This window comes from Suncus etruscus, chromosome 12, assembly GCF_024139225.1.
Source record: "Suncus etruscus isolate mSunEtr1 chromosome 12, mSunEtr1.pri.cur, whole genome shotgun sequence".
NCBI classification, from domain to species: Eukaryota; Metazoa; Chordata; class Mammalia; order Eulipotyphla; family Soricidae; genus Suncus; species Suncus etruscus.
In genome coordinates, this window is record NC_064859.1 from 28293802 (window position 1) to 28307813 (window position 14012).

The window sequence follows — 14012 nt, forward strand, 5'->3', positions numbered from 1 at the left end:
AATAATCCAAAACCATCATGGTGTGAGGCCCATTAGACCTTACTGGATTAAGGGATATTGAAAGTCTTTGTCTTTGGTGGCTGGAAGTCAAAAGTGGCAATTTGCCCACCGTGCTTGGCAAGGGATGTGTGCCATGTTTGGCAGAAAAGTGTGCTCTTGAGAAAAGGGAACAGAGAATCTTTTGGCCTGGGATCCAGTTAGGACATATCAGGAGTGAAAGCTCGCCCCTGCATGCCAACCAAATGCCTCTGTAATTAAAAACAAACCTCTGGAAATAAGGCATATGAAAATTGTTTTAGTTTTTTGGCAAATTCACAACATAAGCTCATCAATAGTTAATATTTAATTCAATTAGTTGCTGGGGTTTTGGAGAAAAACTATTTTTTAGTCTTCTTAAATAGAACTCTACTTTTTGTCTAAGTAGATCCAGATAAATACATAACTAAAAAAACTCAGGGGCAAATCATATATAAGTAGACACAAAGAAACTTTTAATATATTTGGATCTGTACCTTATAACAAACCCGAGATGGAATCTCTGATTTTTTTAATGCAAAACACCTTCATTTTGATGATGCCAAATGATAAGCTCAACTATTACATGCATATATTTTGTTTAATAGCTTTATTTATTTTAATAAGAAAGGGAAACTAGATTTACAGATGAAAGTCTTTATTCCATCACTCCAAAGCAACTGAGATTTAAAAAGTTGTAATGCTAACCAATATGTGATAATAACTGCTCTCAGGAGCCCTATTTTATGCAATTAAATGTATACTGAGTAACTAACACCAAAATAAATGATTTTAAGAAGGTAGAATTTGGACATCAAGGGTGTCTCAAGATTGTTCCAAGAATTTTTTGAATAGATACAGAGATTGAAAATCACGTAAGATTTATTATGAATGAGCCAAGAAAGTGCTAGTCATGTGATTTCAATAAGAGATTAATTGCATAGACTTTTTTCTTCTGCTCTGAAATCTGCCTACAGAATTTAATATATTTTCAGAGTCAAAAAATAAATCATAGCAAGTAATCAGTTTAATTTTTGTTTGATTTCTTCATTACATTGCATATCTACAGTAATAAAGATGAATGAAGAAACAAAAATTTCATCAAACCAGTTACTATAAGAACAAGACATACCACCTCAGACATCTATGACAGCCACCAAACTGTTGTCATTTTTCTAGGACATTTACTTTGGTTTAGAAAAAAGGAGAAAACTTTACACTCAGTCTAACTAAAATTCTTATAAGATGACACAATTTAAAACTCTGCACAGATTTTTTGTTTATTTGTTTTCTGTTGAAGTCATGCTATGAAACTCTAGAACACATACATTGTTCATGCCAGACATGCATAGGATATGGAGTGATTTTACAGACACTATCATGGCCCAAGACGGCAGTTCATGATTAATGGCTGCTTCATTCCTGACCCTGCTGGAGTCAGGCCTGGGGTCTGAATCTGACACAGGGAGCCTTCTTCCACAGGCAATCAGCAGATGTAAGTACATAGGCCTTGTCAGCTTGACATATCATTCCTTCCACAATGTCAGCGAGTATTAATGTTCAATTATCTGTCCTAGAAATGACCCTCGCCTTTATGCACTGTGTAACTGCATGCATAACACTGGCAATCCTTAAGACAAGGGCAAAAGTGCCCATCCTGAACTAGCCACTGGGAGTTGACTGCCATGACATTGTTTTGCAGCACTTCACAGACTAGTTTTTAGTTCTATCCCTATAACATATTTAAAAAACAAATAAACCATTATCTATCAACATTTCTGCATACCCAACTATCTATGTTTTCCTTTCAGTCTGTTTCTGTGTTAGCAATCATTACTACTTAAAAAGTGATACTTCAAACGAGTCATCTTGTGACATGCCAATCACACTGAGCCAACTGGTCTTAATGTATGACAAATAACTGTTCATTTCATGAAGTCAGGTGTATATCATTTACCATCAACCCTAAATGACAGGAGTCAACCTGTAGCATGATATCAAGGTTAAACTCAGCTTCAACTCCTGAAGCTGAAGGAATTTATTCAAGCCAGGTATTCCTCCTTTCCACTATTAAAAATTAAACATTTGGGGGCTGGAGAGATAGCATGGAAGTAGAGTATTTGCCTTGCATGCAGAAGGGCGGTGGTTTGAATCCCGGCATCCCATATGGTCCCCCGAGACTGCTAGGAGCGATGTCTGAGCATAGAGCCAGGAGTAACCCCTGAGAACTTCTGGGTGTGAATCAAAAACAAAAACAAAACAAAACAAAAATTGAAACATTTGGCCCAGAGTGATAGTACAGTGAATATGGTACTTGCCCTGAATGTGGCTGATTGGAATTTGGCCTCTGGCACACGATAAGGTCCACAGAGCAACATCTGGAGTAATTTCTGAGTGCAGAACCAGGAACAACCTCTAAGCCCCACCAGGTGTGGCCCAAAATAAATAAATAAATAAAATCTTTAACACAGTAATAAATTTAAAAGTATAGCTGAGATTGGTTTGTTCACTGATCTTTAAAGTTGTTCAAATATTTTCAAATAGCATGCTGATTTTTTTTTAATTGAGCTAAATAAAAATTCCCTCTTTTCTCTTGTATATCAGGGTAAGGAAAAAATCTTAGCCAACAGCGGCATTTGCAAAGTTTTCATTGAACTCACATTCAAAGGTTATCAATAACAAGTCTGCAAACTTCTCATACAACCAGCACTAAAAGATAATGTATAGTAATTACATGATAACTTCCTCCAGAACTGAGATAAACCTTTAATGCAATCTCAAGTTCGCCAACCAACATATGATAATACAAATTTAAGTAGCTTAGACTGGGCTCAATGAATTTTCCTTATGATATTAATTTTTAAGGAAAATACCATTGCTTTATCCTTAGAAAACCACTGAAATAAATGATTTTACCTTCATGTTAACATGTAGAAAATAGGACAGTTGTGAAATATACTATTAAAAGTCTATCCAGTGCTTGCTTGAATTATGGTGTCTTGTGATTTTTATATAAGTATCTAACAGCTCTGCAAAATATATTTTCTATATCACTTTCTTTTATTGTTGTTATTATTTATTATTATAATCTATCTACACACGGCATTCCCAACAGTGACTTTTCCAAGTGGCTTTCATTCTCCTTCATTTCAGATAATCAGCAACTGATTTCCCTTTTTTCTATTTTTACCTCTCTCATGGTTCATACTTAATGCTTATTAAACTCTTACACTGTGATACCACTTCATAATCCTTCTCTATTTTTTTTTTTTTTTTGGTTTTTGGGCCACACCCGGCATTGCTCAGGGGTTACTCCTGGCTGTCTGCTCAGAAATAGCTCCTGGCAGGCACGGGGGACCATATGGGACACTGGGATTTGAACCAACTACCTTTGGTCCTGGATCAGCTGCTTGCAAGGCAAATGCCACTGTGCTATCTCTCCGGGCCCAATCCTTCTCTTTCAACCTTCCACTATCAGCTTATTCCTCGATTCTGGTTTCCTCCTTCATTAATAAGATCCTTGCTACTTTCATCTACAAGGGTTCCCTCTCTATTTTCTATGGTAATAATTAAGCTATACAATATGGAGATTCCTCCAAAAACTGGAAATCGAGCTCCCATACGACCCAGCTATACCACTCCTGGGAATATACCCTAGGAACACAAAAATACAATACAAAAATCCCTTCCCTTTTTTGGGGGTGGGGGGCCACACCCGGCGGTGCTCAGGAGTTACTCCTGGCTGTCTGCTCAGAAATAGCTCCTGGCAGGCACGGGGGACCATATGGGACACCGGGATTCGAACCAACCACCTTTGGTCCTGGATCGGCTGCTTGCAAGGCAAACGCTGCTGTGCTATTTCTCCGGGCCCCCAAAATCCCTTCCTTACACCTATATTCATTGCAGCACTATTTACCATAGCAAGACTCTGGAAACAGCCAAGATACCCTTCAACAGATGAATGGCTAAAGAAACTGTGGTACATATACACAATGGAATATTATGCAGCTGTCAGGAGAGATGAAGTCATGAAATTTTCCTATACATGGATGTACATGGAATCTATTATGCTAAGTGAAATAAGTCAGAGAGAGAGAGAAAGACGCAGAATGGTCTCACTCATCTATGGGTTTTAAGAAAAATGAAAGACATTCTTGCAATAATAACTTTCAGACACAAAAGAGAAAAGAGCTGGAAGTTACAGCTCACCTCATGAAGCTCACCACAAACAGAGATGAGTTTAGTTAGAGAAATAACTACATTTTGAACTGTCCTAATAATGAGAATGTATGAGGGAAATAGAAAGCCTATCTAGAGTACAGGTGGGGGTCGGGTGGGGAGGAGGGAGATTTAGGACATTGGTGATGGAAATGTTGCACTGGTGATGGGTGGTGTTCTTTACATGACTGAAACCCAAACACAATCATGTATGTAATAAATTTGTCTAAATAAAAAATTAAAAAAAAAACAATGTCCCCACTCATGGATGCAAACAGTGTACAATAAACTGTACATTTCAAACATAAAAATAATTAAGCTATACACCTCAATAAATAGTTTTGAACACAGTACCAAATTCTGAAAGTTTAATTTAGATCTCTATGTAAACATATTCAGATTTCCTACCTGTAAGTATTTCTTAAAAACTTTTTTGCTATCATTTCCTCAAGCTCCTGTTCAAATTTTATTCATTAGTGTATTTACTCATAGATTAGCAGAAGAGCCTAGTCTTGCTACCTCTCCTACAGGATCACTTACATGTTCCATTCCCCAGCATCTTTCTCCTCTAAAAGTTCCAGGATAGCTGGGATTAAGACATTACTGAAGACATCCTGTCCCAATACTAGAGTTCTCTGCTGGTCCTTCTACTTCAAAAAACTCTTGGGATTTGTTAGCTCTATTTTGAAACTTTGTTCAGTTATTTGATCAATACATACTATCAAACAGCTGTATGGTTTTGAGATACAGAGATGAAAGATTAAATGCTGACTTTATAGATAGGGAAGCAGTTCATCAATTATTACCATGATAGGTATTCTATCATGGCTATCAACCATTTCCTGTCTTTGGAGGAGGACTAGGAATGGTTTCTCCTAGTAAAAAAAAAAAATTGTGATTAAGACATGAGGATTATAGAAGAAAAGTGGAAATGAGACAGAGAACATAGAGGTGACAGTTCAGATGAAGCACAAGTACATTCAAGTGTAGAGAAGCTAGGGCCATTAGACTCTGAAGCAAGGAGTGTGATGAGATGGGCACAGGGCAGTGTAGGAATATCTGTCTATGGATCTTCTCTATGGATCCTGGCTGCACACTGGTCCAGGTAAGACCTCTAAATGACCTTGAGTACTAAACCAAAGATGTTCTATCCTACTGGAAATAGGGAGTGATCTTAGTATTTTTAAATAGGGGTGAGAACTGATTACATTTTATTTTAAGAAAATCACTTAGTGGTCAAATAAGAGATAATTTAGAAAGGATCAATATTAGCAGCAGGGTGACTGATTTGGGAATGAGGCATACAGGAGATAATGAGGCAATGGCTGTGTGACTAGCTAGGGAAAATTTAAGTACAGATTTTAGAACATAAAACTGATGAGACTAAAGAAGTGAGGAAGCATCTGTGAGGGAGAAGAATCAGCAAAGTTCAAAATGACTCCTAGGTTCCAGGTGGGTGCTTTGGGTTTGTGGTGCTTCCATTAACTGAAATAGCATTGGCAGGAAAAGCAGTAAGTTTGGGACCATGATGAGTCCTCTTTATGGTATAAACTTCTTTTTGTTTGTTTGGGTTTTTTTTTTGGGGGGGGGCCCACACCCGGCGTTGCTCAGGGGTTACTCCTGGCTGTCTGCTCAGAAATAGCTCCTGGCAGGCATGGGGGACCATTTGGGACACCGGGATTTGAACCAACCACCTTTGGTCCTGGATCGGCTGCTTGCAAGGCAAATGCCGCTGTGCTATCTCTCCGGGCCCGGTATAAACTTCTTAACTCTATTATTGTATTGTACCTTCCTTTTATTTATTAAAATAAAAAGCATTTGGAGCTGAAAGAAACTTTGGGGATCAATTCAGTCCTCCACATTTAATAACAGACTGACCTTTTCTTTACCTGTCATTTTACCTAGGATTTTTTCCTTCAAAACAGCCTATAAAGATCAATTGCCTCAAATCTGTCCTTGACTTCCTTTTCTCTTTCAAGACTGAGTCCATGACTCCATATACACATCTGGCTTCAGTGGAGATAACACCAGACTTTGTGCTCTTATCAGAGCCCCAGTGATCTCATTTCCAGTGACTGGTCAGACAACTAATGGAGTAGCCCAGAGTCATACCATATTCCAAAATGAACTTCTCACCTTTCCCCTAAAACCAATTCTTTCCTCTAACTTCCCAACTGTTACCTCTCTCCCAACTTCCTGCCTATCTTACCAGGAAGGTGAGACCCTCCCACAGCTGGGAGGGGTCTGTTGTTGGTAATTAAGGAGTTGTCTGGGCGGGGGAGAGGGAGAGGCAGCAAAGAAAAAGATAGATCAGACACAGGATGGATGCAGAGCAGCAGGAAAAGGCTGCTTAACTTAGAGGCTATGAGAAAAAAGCATATGGCAATTAGGGCCTTGTAATAAAGTTGGATATCTCCTGAAATTTCATCTGCCTTCATCTGACTACCTGGATCATTACCTTGCCGTCACCCTGCACCTACAGATCCACCAGATGAAGGGTCTGCAGGCGCCAGGCCGAGCTGAGAAAGGCCTCACCATCCACACCACCAGAACTCTGTATAATTAATAATTAATACAATACCCAACTATTAGAGACTGCTAGCACTACTGTTCCTGACAGACTAAAGAGAAACAGCAAAATCTGGGGCTGGAGCTTTAGTACATTGAGTAAGGCACTTATCTTGCACGTGGCCAACCCAAGTTCAACTCCTGGTACCCTATATAATCCCTGAGCCTCCCAGGAGTAAACTTGAGTGCAGAGCCAAGAGTGTTCACTCCTAAGTGGCTCTAAAAAAAAAAAAAAAAAAAAAAAAAAAAAAAAAAAAAAAAAAAAAAAAAAAACAGGCACTAGCAGAGCGGGAGCTGTGGCGCAGAAGTAGGGCATTTGCCTTGCATGCAGCTGACCTAGGACAGTCTGAGGTTCTATTTCCGCAGCATCCCATGTGGTCACCCAAGCCAGGAGCAATTTCTGAGCGCATAGCCAGAAGTAACCTATAAGCATCACCTGGTGTGGCCCTAAAACAAAACAAAACCAACATACAAACAACACCCCGGCACTAGAATGAGAAGAATCTGAGATCAAATGCAAACCCTATTGGTTACCTTATCCAAGTTGCTGAGTCTCTCTGAAAGTTAGTTTTCTTATCAGTTAAATAGGAAATGGGACAGGATCTTTTTTTAAAGGGTCACTGTAAAAACTTGCTGAGCTTAAAGGAGCTGGTCAGGGGTCTGCTGGACTGGGGGTGGGGAGGAAGCTGTCAGTAGTCAGGACAAGTATTTTATTTACTATCTTTAGTTAGAATTGCGGGTGGCATAGTAATAATAAATAACTGGAAGTTTGTCATTCTATTATTTTGAGTAAAATCTCTACACATATTACACTGAAGACAGACCAAATCCACCCTAGCAAGTCATTGGTACACAGTAGTGTATGGTATGTGTATGCACATGCCAGCTTGCTTTGACTAATTTTTATTTATGAGGCTTCAGCTTTGTCTCGAAAATAACCTCCACATAAACAATTCTTTACACTCCCCAAAATACAATATTCTAACCTGTAACTCTCCTAACTGTTCTCTAAATTTCATGTTCTTCCTACTAGTGACATCAACAGTTTGTGGATTGTTTTTTTTGGTTGTTTGTTTTTCCAGAGTTCGTAAAGCTCTAAGATATGTTCCTTATATATCATAGGCCTCGAGAAACATTTGAACTAACTAGTCGGGGGAACCCCTCTAATGGCTGGACCAATATTATTATTTTAGGATGAGGGTAGATGCGGCTTAAAGTTTAGCCATTATGGAAAAAAAAAAGCAGTGGTAATCACCTTTTGAAAGATGCCTTGCTTTATTTTATTTTGCTTTGGGGTTCTACCTGGCTGTGTTCAGAGTTTACTTCTGTCTCTGTGCTCAGGGAACACTCCTTACTGTCTGGAGGGACCTGGGGATTGAACCTAGATTGATAGCACTCAAAGTTAGTGCCCTACAAGCTGTCTAACATTCCGACACCAAAAAATGTCTTTCTATAAAGGGTGGTAAAATAAATCACCAGCTCATGAAAACTGTTTATTCAGTCATCAGGACACAAACTATTAAAAAACAATCCTATCCAAGGTTCCTATATTTACTCAGATACCAGTCATACCCTCCACTTTCACTTTTGCAGCAATGCATGCATCGAAGCCATAAGGATGATGCAGCATCATCATAGAGTGCCATAATTCAGTGGATGATCCCTTTTGACTAATGTTGGAAAATAAATGTCATGCAGACTTCACCTCATTGCTCAATTGTATGCAATCCAATTTCTTTTTTTATTAATACCTTTATTTAAACACCTTGATTACAAATATGATTGTAGTTGGGGTTTAGTCATGTAAAGAACACCCCCCTTCACCAGTGCAACATTCCCATCACTAATATCCCAAGTCCCCCTCCACCACACCACACCCCTGCCTGTACTATAGGCAGGCTTTCTACTTCCCTCATTCATTCACATTGTTAGCATAGTATTCAGTGTAGATATTTCTCTAACTGCACTCATCACTCTTTGTGGTGAGCTTCATGTCATGAGCTGGACCTTCAACCCTTCTCTCTTTTGTCTCTGAGAATTATATGCAATCCAATTTCAAGAGCAGTGACAATTTATAATTTAAAATTATAATTTATAATTTTAAGCGACCACGGTTAGATCTAGAACCGAAGTTAGAGAGTTAGAGATTTGAACATTATTATATATCAAGATTCTTGAGAAATTCTTTTCCTTTCCTTTTCTTTTCTTTTCTTTCTTTTTTTTTTTCTTTTTGGGTTTTTCGGGCCACACCCGTTTGATGCTCAGGGGTTACTCCTGGCTAAGCACTCAGAAATTGCCCCTGGCTTGGGGGGACCATATGGGACGCGGGGGGATCGAACCACGGTCCTTTCTTGGCTAGCGCTTGCAAGGCAAACACCTTAACTCTAGCGCCACCTCGCAGGCCCCTTCTTTTCTTTTCTTTCTTTTTTTTTTTTTGTTTTTGTTTTTGGGTCACACCAGGTGATACACAGGGATTACTCCTGTATTCGCTCAGAAATCGTTCCTGGTTTGGGGGACTATATGGGATGCCAGGGGCTTGAACTGCGGTCCAGCCTAGATCAGACATGTGCAAGGCAAACTCCCTACTGCTGTGCCACTGCTCTGACTCCCTCTTTCCTTTTTATTTTTGGGGTGTGTGTTTGTGTGTGTGTGTGTGTGTGTTTTGCTGGATGTAAGTTTGAACTCAGGCTCTCACTCATAAAAGGATATATACTCTATCCATGAGCCTCATCCCAGGGGAATCTTTTCTATTTCATTTCTTCCATCTATAAATGAGAGTACAATGATTAATTATAAGAGCCTATGCAAATTAGCCACTTGTTAATAAGTAATAGCCTTTAGAAATCAAATGGGATGAGACTTCTAGTTCGACTTTTCTGTAACTCCAATATCCACTACCGCATGCATGTATACTTGGCCTTTTTTCCTTGGAAATTCAACCCACCATTTACTCAATCACTCTCTTGAAAACAGAAGTGATGAATGTTGTTGAGTGCTCGTGGTTTCTGGTCCAACAGGAACACTTTCAGGGAGTAAGTCCTTGGCTCCTGTCGTCCTGGTAATTGATGATGTTTTCACTTCAAGGTGTGGGCCTGAGACCCACAGGGCTCAATGGGGGAAGTAAATGAATTGACTTAACTACATCTCTTACCCACCACTTCTGATACACAGAAACTCATTACTGCCAAATGTGCTTCAATATTATCAAGAGAGAACGAAAATGTATATTTTTGACAAAATAGTTAAAGCGATGCCTTTATTTTTATTTCCTATTAGCAAAATCAAAACACCTGGCTTGCCATTACAATTCCTTGTGAAACTCTGGTCTTTGCTAAATTCACAATGAATTATAAATTCATAAATTTATAAATTATAAATTCTTTTGCCTGCACAAAGACAAGGAATAATCCACTATGCCACCAAATATATGCCTCTCCTCCTAATTTTGATTTCTAGGTCCCAAGGCTTCCCTATGAGAAAGCATGCAGGGGTACATACAAACAGTATTTCAAATGGAGATTTTATGTAAGCTTATTTTTAGAGTTATTCTGAGAGTAGCTGTTCTGCTTTTTTATCTATGCAAACTGAAAATAAAGTAGGCACCCTGCCAGCTCCCTGACAGTAGGCCAGGCCCCGGCTGCCAATGGTTGCCTCTCACAATAAATTCTAAGGAGTCCAGCAAAGAACCCTGGCTAATGGCTTTTGGTTTCCTTATGACCTTTGATCCTCAATGACTTAGACCAAAATAAATGATCTAATTTCAAGAAACTGTCTAGCATATGAACTCTAGAATTTACCTGCTAAGTGATGATTCATCAGCATGTGCAACTTATAATATTGTTTAGTTTTCAGTCAAATGAAAGAATGCACATCCCGGAAGCCGCTTTTTAAAAAATTTAATTCAAATTGCAAAATGCTGTGAAATGTGAGTTTGCCCGTGGCAGAAAACACACACAGGGAAATATAAATCCCAAAGGATTTCCTGAGCAGATATATAATAAGTGGCATTGGGAACTAAAGCATTTCTCCCTCAGACATTTTGCTCATTGGTGATTATGTTACTTTCTTGATAAAGGCTATCCTATCTGAGGATCACAGCAGAAGATGAGATGCTGGGCCCGGAGAGATAGCACATCGGCGTTTGCCTTGCAAGCAGCCGATCCAGGACCAAAGGTGGTTGGTTTGAATCCCGGTGTCCCATATGGTCCCCCATGCCTGCCAGGAGCTATTTCTGAGCAGACAGCCAGGAGTAACCCCTGACACCACCGGGTGTGGCCCAAAAAAAAAAAACAAAAACAAAAAACAAAAAAAAAAAAAAAAAAGAAGATGAGATGCTAGCGTAGACACTGCAGCCATTGGCCTCACTGGTCCTCACTTGTATATAGTATTTGGGAACATGTGCACTAAAGCAGGTGGAGATGAAGCACGTATTTTGTGTTTAAACTTTAAAAGTACCTTTCACTTCTTCTGGATGCACAAGGACACTAACAACAACAACAACAAACCTCACACAAGAAAAAACAATGGCATGTCTGCAGAGTTCTTGGTCTATCAGAAGCTTTCTAGATTTTAGGGACACCCTCTGAAAACTCCTTGAAATTTATCTAGGTCAGGAAAACTACTTTCTATGATACTATAATGAATACATATATACTATATGTATACTACATATACAGATATATACTATGAATACAAATACTATATGTCAATTATAGGTTGTCCAAAGCCACAAAATATACTACTTTTAAAAGGAGTGAGCCCTTATGAAAATTATGAGTCATAATAATAGATTTTCACAAATATGCCATTGTGTTGGGAGCCAGGGGAAGATCATTGATCATGGTAAGATTATACATTGTAGATACAGAAAGTCTCTGGAAATTTTTTGTAGCACTCCCTGAACCTTGCCATGACCCAAATCATCTATTTTAAAACAAACAGAAAACAAGACCTCTATGGCTAAGGAAAACCAAAACACTTTAGTACAAATAACATGATAAAATAATTAGTTATATTTCAATTGTAATAGAAAAAATCATCATTCATTTAAAAGCTATTATCATAGCCCTATTTTTAGGTCTTTTCTATTAGAGTATGGACTATGGCCCTCAGTGTAAACTGAGCAATTGTGGAAACACAGAATACTAGACATAATTTTATGTATCATAAACTTCATTTAATATCCAGTCTCCCAAGGGTAGGCTAAAGCGAGAACTCAAAATACTGGGTACATCCATAAGCTTTGTATTTGAGAGGCCCAGGTTTAATCCCTGTCATCTGTATAGTGTCCTTCATACTGTAAGTAGTGACCACTAAGCACACAGCCAAGCACTATAACTGGGGAGTCACTAGGTCAACGTGGCCAAAACAAACAAACAAACAAACAAAAATCAAAGTTTTAAAATTCTGCACTAAAATAGAATAGCAGAGCTTCCCTTTTGCCTTGCCACCTCCAAGAAAGTAAAATGGGTCACCAGCAAATCTATTGGAATCAACTGAGAAAATTTGGACAGGGATCATGTTCCTGCCTATTCTGCTCAAATGGGCATGGCCTGATCAGGAAATATGGCCTCAATGTGTGTCGCCAGTGTTTTTCCGCCACTATGTGAAAGACATCAGCTTCAGTAAGTTGGACTAAAGTGAACTTTTGGAATTGGTTATCAAAAACATCTACCTGACATCAGACATAAAGTAAGATGGCTTAAAATGAGAGAGAAAGGGGAGGGGAGCACAGTAGATAGGACATTTGACTTGCAGCAGATCGAGGATCAATCCCTGGCATCCCATATGGTCCCCCAACCCCAAGCTGCCAGGAGTGATACCTGAATGCGGAATCTGAGTACAACTGGGGTGTAGCCAAAAACCAAAACCAAAACAAAACAGAACAGCAGCACTTAGCATCTGCTATATTTTTAGGGTGCAAACTTTCATTTTTAAAGTAACTCTTTACATACCAGTTACACCTCCAACTTTTATCCTGTAAAATCTGTGATACAGATTCAAAGGAAGGTGGTGAATAGTAATGTTATATTGATGAAAATTAAAATCAAGAAAATAGCTTATATTTAGAACCTAACCACTACTTTCCCCCATCACATTAACTGAGCGAAGATCCCCTATGAACTGGTTGATTGCAACGTCACCTTTACAAACTGATTTTCAAAACCCAGAAGTCAACTGGTTTATGTCTTCTTGACCATGAGTACAGAAGGAGGTAGAAAATTATTACCTAAGCTTATTCAGCATAAGAAAGTATAAATGTCACTTCAAACCAGTCTGATACTCTTTTTCTGCAACAAAACACACCTTCTCCTACAAATTACCCCAATTATCAGTTCAACTCCCCATTTTCACTTTCATTATGAAAACTAGCCTGAACTCCTCATGCCAAAACTCCAAAGCATTTTTCTCCACTTTCTTCTCTTCTTCCTATCTTGAGAAGTAAAAAAAACAGTACTGAGAGCATATTTATATGATTTTTCTTGAAGCTGGTAATGGGAACAATGCATGGAAAACGAACACTGGTGAACCACCCCAAAGCCAGCCATGTCATTCTCAGAGGTTAACACCTACCACTTAAAACATTAGAACAGTGCTAAAATTCTACCTGCTGTGAAAGTCAACCTATGTGTCACATTATCCATGTTAGTTCAAATGTGAAAGACAGCACCTGCTCCCTGGGGAGGAACTGAATTATAAAGCCACATTTGAATGGTATTCTATAGATTTTCCCCAAAGACCCTCTAATTTGGTTACCGATGTAGCCTGTTTTGGAGCAAATTTACTTCAGCATCCTTGTAAGCTCAATACAGTCATCCTTCCAAACCTTATGAAGATGCTTCTGAGTGGAAACATTCAAAACTGATTTACGGTGCTATTTCAACAACGAAGCAACTAATCTTCCAATATAAATGTAACACATAAGAACAACCTAACTGAAACATATAAATTCCAGATATACTTAAAAATATTATTGTCTGTAATTTAATGGAGTAGAATGTTTCTAAGCCTATAACCTTGCATGCAGAAGCAGTTTTTCAAGCATTAATACTTAAATGGGTCATAGACACCACATCTGTCATTCTGTCCTGAAGTCTATGAGGCAAAACCAAGACTATGCTGGCCTATTGATTTTTCTAGCATTTGCTTTAATTTACTTAACCATTGAGAAATCCATCAGTACATAAAGGGCAACTGTCCATTACTGCCTC

At 38.7% G+C, this 14012-nt stretch overlaps 1 protein-coding gene and 1 pseudogene across 3 annotated transcripts in view; one reads left to right on the forward strand and one right to left on the reverse strand.

The window, feature by feature from the left end:
• The window catches only part of MEIS1 (Meis homeobox 1), a 151975-nt gene that overhangs the window by 42326 nt on the left and 95637 nt on the right, over positions 1-14012 (reverse strand). The window lies entirely within an intron of this gene.
• On the forward strand, positions 12267-12439 carry LOC126024689 (40S ribosomal protein S29-like; annotated as a pseudogene).